At 39.5% G+C, this 17,024-nt stretch overlaps 1 protein-coding gene across 1 annotated transcript in view; it reads left to right on the top strand.

The window, feature by feature from the left end:
• Positions 1 to 17,024, top strand: part of MBOAT2 (membrane bound O-acyltransferase domain containing 2) — a 92,808-nt gene that overhangs the window by 40,526 nt on the left and 35,258 nt on the right. The window lies entirely within an intron of this gene.

The following is a 17,024-nucleotide window of genomic DNA, read 5'->3' as shown; positions in this document are numbered from 1 at the left end:
GCACATATGATGCGATAGTAAGCTTTAATAAAAGAAAATGCTTATTTTCTTTCTCATTTTATCTTAAAAATTAACAATAAACTCTTAACAGTTAAATAGACTGAGTAAATTTATAAAATGAGGGACATCAAGGTCTGTGACTCAGCCTCCTGCTCAAAGCAGGGTCAGTGGTGGGAACAGATGAAGTCAGTCCAGACTTTGTCCTGCTGGGTCTGGATTGCCATCCTGTGCTTTCTCTTTCAAGCTGATCATCAGCTAGGAGTAGATCTGTATAAGGTTGAGGTGGCCCTTTACAACAAAAACTTACCCAATGCCTCATCATTCACATGGAATTAAAATTACCTGAATTACCACTTGATAAAACATCTCTGAGGCCAAACAAGACAAAGCTGTGGGCTGCTTAACAGCAGTTCTTATTGTCTGAGGTTTCCTTCTCTGCCTTGCAAACCCAGTCTCATGGTTTTGCAGTGATCCTGTGTGATTGGGCCATGATAAATAGCTATGTCTTTTGATTAAAATCTTTGTCCCTTTATTTTTGCAGTTGTAGATTTTATAGGAGACATGTGTTTTCACTTTTTTATGTATCATTGCATTCACAGGCTTTATTGGTTCACTGTTGAAATAATTTGAGAAACTAAGTCATTGCAGAAGTGCAACATGTCTGTGTCTTGTTAAAATAATCAGTTTAGGCTAGAGGTGTACTAATATGTTTGTAGTCTCCTAAAATACCTTCTCTGGCTAAGGCACAAATAACTTAGGGGTGCACTGCTCATTTTTTGGCTGTGTCACTGATCTTAATTTACTAACAGCTAAAGGGTAACCTATGTACTGCTTTCAACTATAATTGAAATATCTGACCTGCACAGTAGAACTTCATAAAGACTGAAAATACTTCAATAAACCATCAACTGAAAGGTTTAAGACTACTGTGGTTAGTTATTAAATATATAATTTTCTATGAATTTTGACAGGACTGCATCTCCCTTTTGTAGGTGTCCTTTATACTTGATGCTGCTTCAAGTAGAATGTTTTTTGTCATGATGGCTTCTGTTGTTTCTTTTTTCCCCATCCTTTCTCAGTCAACACTTGTTATCTTTGCATCTCCAGAGATGAAGTATGACAAGGTTCTGGCATTCAGCTGAAATCACTAAAACAAGATATGAATCTTACAGTCTGTTTTCCTGTTTTTAGTTCTGTTGTCTTCTCACAAGACTGCCACCAACCTTTTCCTTCCTGTTGCCTCTTTCTAATTTGAATGTGTATGCTGGCATAAGACTGTATATGAAGCGGTGTTACAGCAAGCACTACTTGTCCCTAGAAGAAGACCCAGCTGAAGTTTGAAAAGCATTCCATCATTAAATCTTTTCCCAACTTATGCCTTTGTCCAGCAGAGAGCTACTAAATTGGTCTGGAGAATCTCTCTTATGAGGAAAGCCTGAGGGAGCTGGGCCTATTCAGCCTCAAAAAGAGGCAAATGAGAAGGGACCTCATCAGTGTGTATAAATATCTACAGGGTGGTTGTGGAGAGGATGGAGCCAGGCTCTTGGTGATGCTAACTAATAGAACAAGAGCCAATGCACAGAAACTGATGCTCAGGAAGTTCCACTTGAACATGAGGAAAACCTTCTTTACTGTATGAGTGCCCATGCACAGAAATAGGTTTCCCAGAGAGGCTGTTGAGTCTCCCTCACTGGAGATACTCAGGAGCCATCTGGACACAATCCTGTGCCATGTGTTCTAGGATGACTCTGCTTTGGCAGGGAGATTTGACCAAATGACCCACTATACTCTCTTCCAACCTGACCCATTCTGTCATTGAAATTTTCCAAGTAACAGGCCTAAGTAGAATGTGCTTTCAGACTACTAATGTCCTTACAGAATCTTTTCTCAGCCCTTCCAACAGCTACAAGTGGGAGGAGTGATTACTAGTAGCGCCAGAGCATTGTAAGTTATTTAAGAGCTAGCACTCCAAGTATTCAATAGCAATTAAAATTTAGCCCTGGCTGGATGGATATCTGGTGGTCTAAAGATCACCTGATGAGATTTATTCACATTGTGAAAACATTTAATTAAATAGCTAGTGACAAAACATAGGTGTATAAACTCACCATGTTTTGTTTGACAAATAGCATACAGCTGATCTAAACCCCTCATGAAGGAGTTCTCATTTTTTTGGTCTGAGACTTCATGGATACCCTCTAGATTTCAGTCACCAAAACAGTATGAAAGTGTTTACTTAAAAGATACTGTCAATTTCCTTTCATATTCTCAAGTCACTACTAAGTGTCATAATCCCCAAACATGTTAAATTGTGTTTTTTTAAGGCATGTAGACCAGGACATGCACATTTAGCTGAAACATTTCATCAGATTTGGTTTATAATGAAAATACAGAAGGAAGCTGAACTGCAGTGATACTGCCAGGCTTCACAATAATGAAAAATCAGTGTGTGTTCTGTGTGCTTGTATTACAGATTAGCCTGTCTTGACTGTTATAATGTATGTGATTTTTCAAAGTCTTGACATTCCTGTCAAGTGCAGCGTAGGAGCTTCTGGATGCATTCTAAATTTCTGGCTGACTGGCAATCACACTATTTTTAGACTTGAAGGCTTACAGTGTAGAGTTTCACATGCTTTGAATAAAATTAAAAATTCTATCTGAAAATTAGTGATTTTGATTAACTTGAACATCGTTTATAAGTATGTTACACCTTTCTTATTAAAAACTTGTTTTGGAGAGTAGACAAGTTTAGTGTTTAGGTGTTCTTATTATAGTGAAATAGAGCAGTTCAGCATAAATTAAAATCAGGGAAAACTACAGAGCCCTGGGAGTCCAAATGAAAAGTATCAGTATTCTTCTATTTTGATGGTTAGTGGAAAGGGTGCAGCCAGAAAGAGATGTATGATGTGAGTTAACTTCTGACTTTGTGGTTCATCATCATGAGGGTTTGGGCTTTATGACAATGGGACATTCTTTGATGACTGTAGTCTGTTATGGAGGGGTGGGATCCACCAGTGTGGAAGAGATGAGGGAATGTTTGACAGCAGGCTGACCAATTTGGTGAGGCTGGTTTTTAAGTGAAGGGTCCAAAGTGGCAATGCTCACATCATCACATCCAGCTGGGGAACAGGAGGAACTGGAGCTCCTTGTGCCACCAAAAAGTTACTATATCATAGAAATAACTGAAACATGGTGGGCCAAATCATGTGTCTGGAGATCTGCCATGGACTGCTGTAGGCTGTTTTATAAAGATAGGTAGGAAAGAAGAGGAGGAGTAGGAGTTGTTAAGGAGAACTGTTGTTATCTTGTTGTTATTATCATATTTCTAGAGAGTCGATACTGTTGTTATTATATTCTTGAAGTCCATACCTTCTAGCTGGTTTTCTACCATGCCTCTGTTCTCTGTAGTGCAGTTCCTCATGGCTTCACAGGGGCTCCTCCTGGGCTCTCGACCCACCCCTTTTTATCCCAGCTATCTTTACGAGCCGCAGCTGCTGCCCAACTAAGGACTTCACAGCTGCAGCTCATTTAGAATAGCTAGGACCCACTTATCCAATACATAGGACTCTCACTACAGAGAGCCTTAAATGTGTAATAGCTATCTGTGGTGATCATGGAGGCCCTTTTGAATGCTTCTGGGTCAAGTTCAGAGTAGTTGTCTCCAAGGGGAGTCTTACAGTAGATATCTGCCATTGACCTCCAAACCAAGATGATAGGGCCAGTGAAGCAAAATTTGGGTCACTTAAGCAAACTTCAGGTCAACAGAACTTGGTTCTTATGGGTAAATTCAACTACCTAGACATTTGTTGGAAGAACCATACAGAAGTTGATGTGTCATCCGTCAAGTTTCTGGAATGCACTGGGCAGTGCTTCCTTGTACAAATGTTAGATGTGCCAACCAGGAGTGAGGCACTGCTCAAAAATGGACAAGATCTGTTTTGTATCAGCTGAATTAGTGATAGCCTTGGTGGCAGTGATCACAATATTGTGGTGTTTGGGATCTGGCTGAGCGTGCTGAAGGCAGTACTGAGACAAAAACTTGGGAGTTTAAAAGAGCACACTTGAGCTCACCCAGAGCTCAGCTGGGAGGGATCCATGGAGGATAAAGGAGCTAATGAGTGCTGGGAGTTTTTCAAGGATGTTTTCCTGGAAGCACAAAAGCAGCTGATCCCCTTCAAAGGTGAGAGGAGTAAGCAGAACAAAAGGTCCCCTTGGCTTAACTGTGAGCTTCTGAGTGTGTTCAAAACCAAAAGGGAACTGTAGCAGAGATGGAAAAGTGGTTGCACACCAGTTGAAAAATACAAGAACCTTGCCAGTGTGTGCAGAGATGCAGTTAGGAGAGCACAATATCTCTTTCCACTGCAGGTTATCACAAGTCAGATGAAGTATGTGGTTGGGAAAAGCCAGCATGGATTCCCCAAGAACAATGGTGCTTGACAATCCTGCTCAACTTCTGTGACAAAACAGCCTACTTGGTTGATGGGGGAGTGAAAGGTGGGTGTTGTCTACCTGGATTTCTCCAAGGCTTTCAATACCATTGCCTGTGGCCTTTTCGTAGAGAAACTGATGTGCGGTTGCCTAGACAAGTGATTTGTGCAGTGGGTGGGGAAGTGGCTGAGAAACTGCGCTGTCAGCTGCATAGTGGTAGAGGCCTCATCTTCAAACTGGCATCCTCTCCCAAATTGGTTCCCCCAGGGCTTGATATTGGGCCCAGTGCACTTTAATATCTTCAAATGTAATCAGCAGGATGGGATGAAACCAAGTAGAGAAGTAGGCACTTTGGAAGAGACTATCTTCCTGTAGAAAGACTTGGATAGGATGGAAGTGTGAGCTGACAAGAACCGTGTGAAGCTCCACACGGTTAGGTGTAAGGTTCTGGGAGAGCGAAGTCCAGGAGTGCAGCACAGGCTGGGATCTCCCTGTCTGGGAAAGGGACCTGGGGGCCCTGAGAGACAGCAGCTCAAGGGTGGGCATTGTGCTGCTGTGGCAAAGGAAACCGACAGGATGCTGCTCAGGGACATCAGAGCAGAGAGAAATAAATCCTTGTCCCACTCTGTTCAGTGATTGTCAGCCCTCATCTGGCACACTGTGTTCAGTTTTGGTCCCTGCTCTGTAGAAAAGGATGTGGACAGGCTGGAGAGGATCCAGAGAGGGGCACAGAAAAGGTAAAAGGACCAGGCAGCCTGCCATATGAGGAAAGGCTGAGAGAACTGGGTTTGTTCAGTCTTGAGAAAAGAAAGTTTAGGGGAGATCTTGCCACTGTATTCCAACATTTAAAGTGTGGATATAGAGAAAATGGAGACCTCATATGATTCCTTTTGGAAAAAAAGGGAAAAAATTGCTTGTAATGGGTACAAGTTACTCCTGGGAAGATTCCAATTCAGTGAGAGCAATCAAGCATTAGAATAATCTCTCCAGTGCAGTGATGGATTCCCTAGTATTGGACACTTTCGAGATTCACCTGGACAGGGTACTGGGCTATTTGTCTAGACTGTGCTTTTTCCAGGAAAGGTTGGATCAGGTAGTTCTTGTCCCTTCTGATCTGATATTCTGTGATCTTGTAATTCAGTTCAGTGAGTTGTAATCTATAATACACTTGCTCATGGAATGCTCTTGTGCACCAGGTGTTTCTGTATGTGTTCCATAGATGGGGCAGTCAGAGGGATTGAAATAGCTCTGTAAATTTAGCAGCTAAATATCAAGGTTCTGTGGATCTATACAATGGGAATTTGAATGCCTAGAGAACAGCTGTATAAAGAGCAGCACTGCATTTGTGGATCTTGGTTTAAACCACCTGTTTGTAATGGAATGATGAGGTTTCCCAGGCTGTTGGAGCCCACTTATCTTCCTTGATTCTGCCCGTCTGTGCTGGCTGTTCAGTGGTGTTGTGGTGAATTGTCGAATGTGCAGTGGGACCTTTGCCACTGTAATTGTAGTAAACTTCTTCCATATCTATGTAGTGTGTAAGCTATTTCTTGTAAACTGCTTTTCTAATTGCTCTGAGTTTAACAAACTTTGAATTAATAATATTTGACTTTTAATAAATACTAAGTTTTTCACTGTATAATGGCTCCAGTAATGATGAAAAAAATTGAGCATATTTCCTAATTCTGAATAGTGCTAGTTATGAAAAGTGCAACTCAAGATGAACTCCTTTCTTTGTCTTTTTTTTGTAGTTCAGGTTTAAGATTCATACATCTCTCTTTAGAATTCTCTTGTGACTTTTGTGTTACCTGTAGATAAAAGAACTCAAGTAATAAAAATTTTCACAAAGGAAGCTTTGAGCTGGCAAAGCAATTGCAGATGCCTTCTTTATGTGTAACTTGCTGTCTCTAGACAGTCCTGCTAGCAGCAGAAGATTTTGTTCTTTTGCGGCACTATTGATAAATCAGTGCTGCAAAAGATTTGGGAGTGAGAAGTTCATTTGTTTGGACGCCCTGTTTGTAATGAGGAAAGAAAGGTCTTACCCTGCATAAAGAATGGCTCATTGTGTTTGGTCATATCCCTACTTGTACAAAACAGAAGAAACCGGTAGTATAAGAAATTTCCAGATAGTGAATATGGAAAGTGTTTGAATGCTGGGAGAAAGAAATTATTGAAGTAAGGTTGATGATAATTTATTTTCTTCAGAGAATCTTAAATGGCTTTTCTCTATTATGTAAATTCAGTGAATTTAAAGTTGAGATCTATAGTGAGTTCTTACAGAATGAAATATAAGGGAGACAATAACTCAGGGAGATAATGGAACACCTTGATGAAGAGTGATAGACAAATGGCAGTAATATGAGTATACATATAGGTAAATAATTCAGTGATTCATTGTTTTAATCACATATCTCAAAGGATAACTGATGAATAGCCTGAAGTTCCTTATTAGCATTGACATCAAGACTGCATTTTTACAGAAATGTAGCCTCTTGTGCTAGCATCTATTGTGATTAAATCTACCCAGAAGTATCTATTAGTTGACTTCATGCAACTTACTGTGAAGGTCATATGATTAATTTGTCTGGAATAACCGGAGCTATTCTAATTTTTAAAATTTCAGTTATTTTTTAATAAATTGTGAGATAATTTGATTGCACTGGGCATTTAAAGGGAAATTTTTGAAGTGTATTGCAAAATCACGAACATGAGTGGTTTGTATGTCTCCACTGAAGAGCAGAGAGGTGGCAAACCAGAGTGCAAGCAGTTCAGTGGCTGTGGTAGGCCAAAAGTGCCACCAAATTCAAATATGCATGAAATAGGACCAAGACAGTATTCCAATAAATCAAAAATTTTAAAAGGTATGGGTTATATAAATACAAATATGTGTGATATGTACATACATATCAGGCAGCATAGTTACTTTCTAATTTAAAGATCATAAATACGTCTTTGTGTAATATTGTTTGCCTGTGGTTGAAGTAGGTCATAAGTGATTGAGCCATGACTTGGACTGTCATTGAGTAGGTGTTTAATTTGCTGTGGAGTTTTATGTGTGTGGTGTTTGTTTGTTTGTTGGGGTTTTGTTTTTGTTTTGCATTACTAACTGGAAGCATGAAAAATGTTTCAAAAATAAATGCAAGGCTTTTTCATAATGGGTTTCTTGTGTATCATTGTTTTTTGTGGAGTATCTCAAATTCATCCCCGGAAATAGTCATTAGTGTTTCTCATATGCGGGAGAAAAATCTACACAAAAATAGAAGTTGCCATCATCTATTCCTGTGTCAGGCTTCATCATTGAGCAAAGAAAATGGAGCTACCCACAGGTTTTCTCTGACTGAGCAGGAAACAGCTGATTTCGGTCTCTGCGTGTGTTTCTGCAGGACCATATGACAAATACTGTGACAGTGGTGACGTTGATGCATCATGTGAATGTTATATACATCGGCATGCATTGATTAAAGGATGCAGAAGATAGGACATTGTAGCAGTGCTTTAACTTAGCTGGGGGATGGGGATTGGACAGAAATGAAACTAATCATCTGAAGGGATAGGTCTTTCCAGGTTAGAGGAATGTTAAACATTGGAGAAAAGCAGGTGTTTCATTTATGCTATGTTTTAAGCAAATTGTATTTTTCAGAAATTGTTTCAGAAGTATTTTATTGCATCCATGATGCTGTTTGAGATGTGTCTGATTGCAAGATGGTGTAAATAGCTCAGCAAGGTATAGGGCTGCGCTGTTGGTGCAGATCTGACCAGCTGTGTGGCTTGCACTTGATTCAGTACCCTGCTGAAAACAAAGAAGTGTTTGATTTCTTTCTATAGGCAAAGCAAGAAATAGGGTGGGAAATATAAATACCGTCATCCCCTCTGATAAAATAGTTCTGTAGGGCATTTTGTTTTGGGCAATGTTTTAAAAGAAAATGCAGCTGTGTTAGGTTGTTGGCTTTCCTTTGGTCTTGGAATCATTAAAATACTTGGTTTTGTAACTATTCTGATTCCTGTGGCCTTTTGTTTTGCATGCTGCTTGCAGGGAGCTGGGTTGTTTATTAATCTGCTGGCTGCCCTGTGTACTGATTCTGGCTGCACAGCCACCTTCTCAGCAAATCATATCCCGTATGTTCCCCAGCTGCTGCCATCCTTAACACATGCAGAAAATGTCTCCTGGCTGGCTGAACACAAATTCCAGCTGGCATCACCTCTTGGCTGAGCAAACCTGGCCTCTCTCTGCTGGCAGTGTTGCAGCCACACCGGTTCTCTGCCTTGCTTTTTGTGTCTCAAGGCAAAGATGTGGGGCTGCAGCAGAGATTGAAGGGCTGAGGCAGCTGGGAATGTGCTCCTTCCCCAGAGAACATGGGCAAGAGCATGGGGCACAAGGGGGTGTGTAGCTGGAGCAGGGTGATGAGTGGGTGAATGGAAATAACAACTCCCTCTTATCTTCATCCAAGATGATACTTGCCAAGTGCCGAGTTCACAGCAGTGATGGGTTTAATGATTGACCTTGCTATTGTTTTGTCATCAGAAAACTTGTTCTGTTAAACTTCCTGTGAGTTCTTGTATAAGGCTAACTGGTCCAGTGGAATAGAATTATTACAAAGTACTTTGTACTTAGCAGTTCTAGTTTACTGTTTCTAAACCATTGTGACTATTAAACATGTTCTTTAAAATAGCGCTTGCAGTAGTCCCATTATTGTCAGTGTTCTGTAATGACATTTTTATTTCCTTAAAAATACTCTCTGAAGTTGTGTTGCTGCCACACACCTAATATCAGATTGTTTTCTGACTCTGTGGTCTGTGGGTTTCTGCTGGTTTGCAAAATAAATGATAGTTAATTTTGCAAACCAGTTCTGGTGTTTGCAGAAAAGTTACTTATGTGTCACATAGAAGAAAGAGTAAGCATAAAATTACTTGCATGCTGTGATGCTGAAGCATCCTAAAGCTAGGCAAATATTATGTAGAAAAATGAGTGAACAGATGAAAATTCACAGCACCAGCATGTCAGCTATTTGTTTTCTGAGTTGAGTGCTCATTTGTGTCAGAAGATCTCAAGATTCTACTTCCTTCATCAGGGTTTTGTAAAGGCAGATTCCAGCATCATGGTGTTCTGCCTTTACAGATTTTGTGTTGTGAAGCTGTTAGGATTTGTGTTTTTAAATGCTCTATACTATTGTCAACTTTTTGAAATGCAAAGATTAGACTTGGTGCTCTTATCTGCGTTGTTTACTGTTATACTTTCAAGTGATTGCAGAAATAGGGGTTGATGTGACCCAATATGGGTCATATCAAGTTCTCTCCAGTGAGGGAGAACTCAGGTGACCCCTCATGTCTTATCTCAATTTAACATTAAAATTTGGACATATCAACTTCAGATCTCAGCTTTGAGTTTTCTAGGGGAGCAAATATTTTTTATTCCCACTTTCTTAGTTCTGTGTTCCTTTTGGAGTCTTACAGGAAGAATGAATCACGCAATATGTGTCTTCCATTCCAGGGAAGATATGAAAGCACTCTCCCTCCTGCCTGTCATCTGTTTTAGATGATGTTTCTCTCATTTATTAGAGTTTGAAGCTGGTCTCCTTGTCCTTGAGATGTTCCAGAATTGAAAGGAGCAGGGGGAAGGCAAGAGAATGTAACATTAGGGAGCATGTGGAAGAGATGAAGTGTTCTTGCATGTGTTTTTGACAAGAATATCTGTGTTGCATTTGTCATGTATTAATGTTGCATTTGGAATATGGCCTGTAGCTATAACTGGAATGATCATTTAATTTAGCTTGGTAAAGATTTACTTTACCAAACCATTATGTTGCCATTATGTAGCAAAACATCAAAATACATTAGTCAAGTGATAATGTCAGCAGCGGATCTGCATAAACAAACAGTCAAGCCACCACAAATGGTTCTGGGACACTTGAGCCAATGAATCCTCGTGTGCCCAGCCTTGTGTGTCTGTGTGCAGGGCACCGAGGGGCCTGGCTGGTGTTTTCCCTGTGGCTGAGTGTCCTGGTTTAGGGCAAATTTGGGAGAAGACCTCCAAAGGGGGCCCCTCCATAAAGCAAACCCACACGGCTCATCCCCCCAACCGGTTCGGGAAGGATTTCTCAGAAAGAAGTGAAAGGAACCTGTTTATTAACAGGCACAGCACCCCCCAGCATGCAGAATGAACAATACTGGAAGGCACCACTCTTTCACCCTCTGAAAAAAGATGACAAATTCAGAAAGTCTCTCTTGGGAGTGGTTGCTCTGTTATCAGTCCCTCCGGCACTGGGGCAGCTGCTGCAGCCACAGGGTGCAAACTCTTGGTGTTCCCAGGTCCCAGTCCGGAGCAGGTTCGAGTGGTTCCAAGAAAGGGAAAGGTAAAACAGTCCAGGAAAAAAATTGGACTGCTTAGCCAAATTAACTAGTGACCAGAAGCAAAAAGCAGGAGCAAAGCAGAAGCAAGAGCAAGGTGAAAAAGCCAAGCCAAAAGCAAAAGCAGCACTATGTACTGCCCCGTCTGTGTCATGCCAGCCGTGGGGGAGTGGCTGATAACAAAACTAAAACTAAAACTTTGCTCTTCACAGCCAGTCTTGAAGGCACAGAACATAAAATGTAAACAGCATAAACAGAACACACAAATGGGGATACAAACATCACAATGTCACCCTAGGACACTGAGCAAAACCCGCCGTGGGCCCTGGGGCTGCGGGCTGGGCGCTGCTGGGACAGGCAGGCCAGGCCAGGCCGGGCTGCTGGAGGCCAGTGCAGCCCTCCTGCCCTGGGTTGGGTCAGGCTGCTGTTGGAGCTAAGCGTTGGAGAACTCTGTCCACTTGTTAAATTTGCTTTAAAATGGCTGTCAGACCCAAAAATCTTCATCTGAGGGCTGGAAATGGGTGGAATGTGATAGTCAAGTTGCTTATTATCAAAGCACGATGGTATGAATGCTTCATTCTCTGGAAATGGGCTCATAGACAGCCTGGTTTTGTCTTTTTGTTTGCTGTTTATTTAAATGCATTTTGGATCTCCACTTGAAGTAATCAGGAGGGACAGATTAGTGTGTGAATCAGAAGCTTCTGAGTGGGCAGGAGGATTATTATTGCTTGTATTTTAGAGGCACACACACTCTGAGGCTGTTATTGTTTACATCATAAACCTGCCCTGTTTCCTAAGAAGTAGCAATTATGTATGTCAATAACACATACATAAGAAAATTATAAATAGGCAACTCTTTTTGGTGTAAAAAAAGCAGATTGAGCAGAGTAGCTTGCCTTGAGGCTCTCAGATAGTCAAAATTAAGCTAATTCTATTCAGTATTTCTGTTGGCTTGTGCTGGATGATTGCAGAATTAGATGTTTAGCTTTGACACTTTGGACTTTTTTTTGATGTACATTTTTCCTTTTGAAGTTTTATAAGCAAATATTGTATGTTCTAACTGCACAGAATTGAGTTTCTCTGTGTGAACAGTGCAAACGGATTATGATCATCAGAATTAAAAAATAATATAACTAGATTTTAATAAGAATTAAGTTCTGACCCTAGAGGCAAGAATTTAATTTTTTAGGGTTTTTTTCCTATATTTGGCATAATCTGTGGAAAAACAAACAAGCAAACCCATGCAGCAGCTTTCAGCACAGGACTTGGGAAAACTCAGAGGCTATTCTGTCACCTTTTCTAAAAATCAGTGCAGTATAATGTTATGTGGTGTCTAGGTCTGCCTTTTGAAATGGAATAATTACACATTTAAAGGAAAAAGAAGTACTTTTTCTTAACTTAGTGGAATAAGTAGGTCTTGACTGGACATGAAGCCTTTATTTGAAGGCTAAATCTGTAGTATGTGCCAACTAGCTGGTAAAAAAGCACCCTGTGTTGATTGGTTTATTTAACTTTCTTCCAGCAAAATAGCATATTGTGCTGTTGTCCTTCTACTGCATGAGAAGAGCCTAAAATAACAGAAGCTGTTATGACATCTCTGAAAGCCTGCCTTTGTCAAGGTCACAGTTCTATTTTTGCTGCATTTTGTGCACACAGAGATAGGTACAGTAGGAATGTACATTTTATAACTAAGATGCTGAGTGTAAAATGAAAATGCAACTCCCACACTTTGTTATACAAAAACATAACATATATTGGCTGATTGTTAGCCTGGGTCTGTGTGCTGCTCAGCTTACTCATCAGCAGATACAAAGCTCTAGAATTAACCTGTGGATGTTCTTTCTTGACTCGCAACCCAGAATTTCTGAGGAACACAGGTGAAAGATGGGGGTTCTGCCTTTAAACCACCTATGTAATCTTTATATTCTTAAATATGTGGAAGCTTTCTATAAGTGGGCTCTGCTGGCTCATTCAGTTCTACCAAATTTCTTTAGATGTTGAGATTAACAGCTCTTTCTCAAGTGTATTTGGAGCAACAGAGTGTGGCAAAGATGAGTGTGTGCTTTGGAGCCAGAAGTTGATAGAGGTGTACTATGCTGAGTGTTATTAAACATGTGGATAATGTGTTTGAATCTGGGTCTGTGCTGATGGTTTTAGTGTGGGAGAACACTGGGAAGCAACTTCTGTGCTTGTTCTGCTCATCTGCATTCCTGTGTTTGAGCTCCTGCTATGGGAGGACACAGTTCTAGATCCTGGGCTAGATGGAGACTTTGTCTGAGCCTTTATGTCTTCCTGTTACACAGGATGTGCTGGCCAGGATGGCTGCTGTATGTCCTGCTTTTGACTGGGACAATGCTATTTTCTTCCTAGTAGCTGGTGCATTGCTGTGCTTGGGATTTGGTATGAGAATGGTGCTGATAACACACTGACTTTTTGGTTGTGGCTAGGTAATGCTTGCTAGAAGTCAGATCCATGTCAGTTTCTCATGCTCTGCCAGTGAGCAAGTGCACAAGAAGCCGTGAGGAAGCATGGCCAGGACAGCTGACCTGAGCTGGCCAAAGGGATATTCCATGCCATAGAGTGACATGGTCACTGTATAAACTGAGGGGAGTTACCTGGAAGGGAATTGATCTGCTCCTCAGTAAGCAGGTGATGAGCAATTGTAGTGTGCATCTCTTTTCTCTTGGGTTCTAATATTTGTTCTTCCTCTCCTTGTAATTTCAATTATTATCAGTATTAGTATATTTATTATCATGATATTTAGTTGCACTTAATAAATTGTCTTATCTCAACCCATGAGGTTCACCTTTTCTTTCTACTCCTCCCTGTCCCCGTGGGTGGTGGGTGTATGGTGGGAGCAGTGAAGGAGTGGCTGCCAGCTGGACTTAAACCGTGATGCTGTGTCATGTGGAATGAAATTTTAAGGTGACACTGGATAAAAATGCTTTGCCTGTAGGAAAAAAAATCAGCTGTTCAAACAAAATCCAACCACTTTACATTGAAGTGAGCAATGATGTTGTGGCGTTGGCTGTGTTAAACTTGTGAGGACAATAAACAAGAGGGGTACAGGGAGGAGATTGAAGTGTTCTGCATTAGCAGAAATGATGTTTTAGGAGTCATGAAAATATGTATCAAATTCCATCAGGATGTTTGGAGACTGGAAGAAAGTTCATGTAATGGGAAGGAACCAAACCCTGTATATCTGTATATATGTGTGTACATATAGGTAGAATGATGTATTTTGGTTTTATATGTATACATGCAGGTAAAAATTCCTGATATGTATGTTGCTTAATGTTAGTTGTCAAAACATGAGTAGACAAAAAATACTGAATAGGACAATGTATTTTGTTTGCTAATAAGAGATTAATTTGCCTTTTTAAAAAAATAGAAATAAGTAGATGTTCTCATTATGAACACCTTCTGTAAAGAAGTACATGGAGGGGCTGCTTACTTAGAATTTTTTATATATTGTAATATTTATGTGTATAGTTAAGGTACTTCATTTATAATATGCTAGAATATACTTCTAAAAACATTGAGTAGTTTACTTGATACATTTCTTTTTAAAGGAAAGATAAAATTTTATGAGTAAAACATATTGCATACTGTTTTTAGTGTTCTGAGATGTTAAAAACTGTAAGGAATTGAAATATTATATTAAATACCTGTACAAAAAAAAGCCTTTCTATATAATAGGCTATCCAGTATTGTTGGCTTAATTTCTTTCTTTTTTTTAAACTTCTAATTAGGAGTTAGGCATATCACTGTGTTCTGGTTTATGTACATGCTACAGTGTCTCCCAGATGTGTCTGAATTTGGTGCATCTGTGATAGATAAATTAAGGTTGTGTTGACAAAGATCCTGGTAGTTAGATGTATTTTAAAAGAATGTTTTTGGGTCTTTGTTTCACAATACAGATATTATGTTCATTGCAGGTCAGTTTGTGTGAAAGTTACTTGTAATAATAACCATGTTGTGACTTGCTTGTAGTTCATCTTCAGTGTGAAATACTTTCATCTTTCTGCTCACATGAACATTATACAGTGAGAAGCAAGTATAGAGTAACACTGACTTTTAAGACCAATTGCTTTTCTGCTGGTGGAGAAAGTTGGGTAAATTGCATTTGTGTGAAGCTCGTAATTAGCTTTATAGTTGGGTAAAACTTGATGTGGTTGAGCTCTGTGAAACTTCACTCAATTTTCTGATTTAAGGGTTGTTGAATGAATTATTGAAGAGAGTAACAAACATGTAGTAAGAGTATTCTAGAAAGTTCTCAAAACATTTTCAGATCTTATCTGATTTTTTTAAGCTAAAAATGGATTTACTTGAGAGTTAGGATGATCAGCAAGTTGCACTACAAACCTGCAGAAGAAATAACAGGAATGATGCAAGCTGTCATAAATCTTTTAAGTTCCTTAGGGGAGAACGTATTGCTGCACTTTGCCTGGTGAAATGACATTTCTCACGAACAAGGGATGTGGTGTGGCATGACTAATGTGCAGAGATGCAGGTGGAAGTTGAAAAGCATCGTATGGGTTGCAAGCTCCTGTGTTTTACTCATCAATTAAAAATTTTCAGTATTCCAGTCTGTGTGTAACTTGGAACTGTGGCTGACATAACTGGAAGATAGTTAAGATTCATAGTTGTGTTTGGTGAGTGCAACAGCAGCAAATTTCACTGCTCTGTCAGAAGACAGCTTTTGTTTTAGACTGAAATTTGGAATCAAATCAAGAAGTTTAAGGTGTTTCATTTTTCTGTCTTCCATTTCTGTGCTTTAACTTCAGTGTGGGTATTAACTGAATGTTGTGAGAAACCCCTACCATGTTGGTCATGATGACTATTGTTTATTTCATATAATTGTGGATTACTTTGAATTTCATTTTAAAGGGCATCTAGTCCACCCTGCAAGGAATATCTTCAACTAGATCAGGCTGTTCAGAGCCCTATTCAACCTGACCTTGAATGTTCCCAGGGATGAGGCATCTGTCACCTCTCTGGGCAACCTGTGCCAGTGTATTCTTACTATAAGCACTTTTGTACCAGTCTCCCAGTATAATACTGTTTCTGGATTGTGAATATTAATGAAAACATAAACTACTGCTAAAACAGACCCTCTAATTTTTTTTTTCACCAAAATACATGTAATTTAATGGTATATAAGGTAATCTGTAATTTCAAAGTTGGATGCTTTAAAATATTCAGTGGTTTATATATGGCATGTTTTTCAGTTAAAGGTTAAACTGCAGGTGTCAGATTGAAGAATAGTTTCTAAGACCTTAGATTTTCTTAATAAATTCTTGCAAAATATTTATTTGGAAAACAAAGTCATGTTCCAAAGTAGTCCTGCAGTGTCCCTCACTAGTTCACCTAAATCCAGTCCTGGTTGTGATTTTCAGTTTGTTGAATGAATATTTTCGTTCTAACTGGATTTTAGACGCATTGTGCAGTCTGCTGCAGGATTGCACATCAGTCTTGTGCATGAAGTAAAGACTGTAGAGTTCATACATTAAAGTCCTAAAGGATTAGTTAAGTTCCTGCTGGCATTCACTGTCCTTTTGGACTTCAAAGAACATCTGGCAGATTTTGTGAGGTGTTTGGGCAGATCAGTTCTCACTAGTGTGTTGTTGAGAAAACGGTGTGTAAAACTAATTTAGTCATACATAGAACACTTTCACAGCTCATCTATTTATAACATTGTAACACTTTTACAGTTCCTATGTGTTTTTTCTTACCTTTGCTCAGGATCAGCTTAATAGAAGACAAAAGGTGTCCTGTTCCTTTTCCACTCAACTGTGTTTTAATATGTGTATTTGAAAATTACTTGACTTTTCCAGGTCCTTGGAAAACAGCAGCAATATGATTTGTGGTAATGAATTTTGAATGTATAGCAGTATACATGCAATGGAAATTATCTGATGTATCATTTTCCAAACTTCTATGCTCATAGAGACAAAAATTAGCCCCGAAGTACAAAACAAAAAAGCCAACCTTAACAGATTAATTTTCTCTTTATAGGACTTGCAGTTTTTACTATGGTGCTTACAATTCTAAATTCTAGGCTTTATTGGTGTAAATATTTTGGCTACTGACAATGGAATTTCTATGGTTGAACTGCACACTTTCAAATAAAAAAGTATGTGCTTGTGTAGAATAAACATTGCAAAAAAACCTCAGGCAGAATAAAGTATAATTACAGATTCCTATTATGTAATATTTTGTAGAAAGAATTGGAGATTAAATTCTATTGAAAT

Source organism: Zonotrichia leucophrys, chromosome 3 (genome assembly GCF_028769735.1).
Source record: "Zonotrichia leucophrys gambelii isolate GWCS_2022_RI chromosome 3, RI_Zleu_2.0, whole genome shotgun sequence".
In the NCBI taxonomy this organism is placed as follows: domain Eukaryota; kingdom Metazoa; phylum Chordata; class Aves; order Passeriformes; family Passerellidae; genus Zonotrichia; species Zonotrichia leucophrys.
The sequence above is the reverse complement of the archived record's forward strand: the minus strand, read 5'-3'. Positions and strand labels throughout refer to the sequence as shown.